Source organism: Galeopterus variegatus, unplaced genomic scaffold, assembly GCF_000696425.1.
Source record: "Galeopterus variegatus unplaced genomic scaffold, G_variegatus-3.0.2 Scaffold9421, whole genome shotgun sequence".
Classification (NCBI taxonomy): Eukaryota; Metazoa; Chordata; class Mammalia; order Dermoptera; family Cynocephalidae; genus Galeopterus; species Galeopterus variegatus.
Window position 1 is genome coordinate 56,949 of NW_007735532.1, and position 1,999 is coordinate 58,947.

Here is a 1,999-nt window from a genome sequence, read left to right on the forward strand (position 1 = left end):
TTTTTCCATACTAACTTTTAAAAAGTTATTTGACAATAAACTGTTAGTTTTAAACCACATGGGAATTTTTTTAAATGCAGTTCATAGTGTTTCAACTCTAAAGCAAATGTCTTCTAAAATTAAATATCCATGTAATGCCCAATAGATATTTGGATTTACACAGAAGAGATATAACTTTTTAAAGTATTCTTTATCACACTATACTAAATCATAAAATATTTCCATAAATAATCAAAACTTAATATACCATCAAGTAAACAATAAACAGCCAGATCAATAATTGCTGGTGGAGTGAAGTAATGTTATTAAGAGCCTCCCTTAATAAAATTCTTTGAGTTATTTTATTACTTTCAATTTCATTAATTGCTGAATGTCTTTGGTTAGATCTTGCACCTGAGGTAATTAGAAAAAAGCACAGATCATGAATTAAATGAGCAAACATGAATTCCCTCTTAGAACGTCTTTATCAGAATTGTGAAGACATTTCTAGAGCTTAATATACAACGCAAATATTCTAAATGCTAAAGAGAAATAGGAAAACTATAAATTCTCTAATCATTCTTAAACAGATTAAATGCACAGAACAATATACCTTGATAATATACTAAAAGTAATGGCTGGTTGAACTAAATAACTAGTAAAGTCAAGAGAAAAACTACAGCCATAAAACTTAGTTTAGTGTAAATAAGTCTTAAATGAATACTTGAATTGTTTCACTGTTGGAAGACAATGTTGGAATAATATGGACAATATGTCTTAGTAAATCTATTTGTTTTGGTCTGCTCTTAAAGAATACAAGATTTATATCATTCTGAACTATGTTAAATCTGTAAATATGATAGAAGAGAGAAAATATTAACTTTTTAAAGAAAAAGATTTTAAGTAGTGAGCTCATAATTCTAAGAATTTCATAAACCTGGTATTGAACATTATTTTTGCTTCTCAACTGCAACTCACAGAGGAGTTGGAATATTTGTGTATGAAGTAAAGAAACTAAATGTGAATGAAAGAGTACCCAGAAGCAACTAGTCAGTCCCAGTTTCAAAGAAAAACGGGTTTAAATGTTTGGAATCCCTTGTTCCCCTAGGAGGAAACAAACAAACAAATCTCTAGCAATTTATTTTCTATTTATCTGAAGCTGTTTATAGTAAATAGCCATCAAGACAAAGATCTGACTGAGTGAATGTAAGTTTTTAGAGTAACACTCATGAAGAAATCTTACAGAGCCCCATAGTGATTTTTCTCTCCCCTTCTCTCCCCCATTAAGCTCTCACCCCTCCGCAAGCATCACTTTCCTCAGAGCAGGAAGATTCATCTTATTTCATTCAAGACTAAGCCCAAATATGAAATATCTTAAGTAAAGTGTAAATGTTCTTTCAAGTATATTTAGGTATAAGAAAATACGGTATTCTACAAACTTTTGTTTTCATAAAATCATGGAAAATTATGGAAATTTAAAAATTATGGAAAACTTATGATCTCATGTAGATGGCAGGAATCACATGTAGGGTTGATCGGCTTAATACATCATTTTCCTCACAGAACAAAGTAGAGATTTGGCATTTCAGAGGTTTCAGTCAGAAGCCAGTAAAAGAACACTCCATATGTGCAAAACTGCTGCAGAAATCTGTTTAAGAAAACTAAAGTCTCTTCCCATTCTCATGAAGCTCACAATCCAATGAAAAAAACAAGACCAATATGATATCACGTCAAGATGAAACTGTTTGGTAATATTTAGAACTTGAATTAGAGATGTCAGAAGTCTGTTTTAAAGAAACAATTATTAATAGTTTATTTGGAAATATGATAAGATTACTTTTAATATAAAAATTATTTACATAGTCTGGTTCTATTTTATGGACTATAATTAGAAATATCAATTAGCTTAATTCTTTACTTCACTGACTACACAGGAAAAAAAGGTCAGATAGGACCCTATAATATTTTAATTATATGTTTGGTCTATAAGTATAATCTTAAATCACTCAGCAGCAAATCT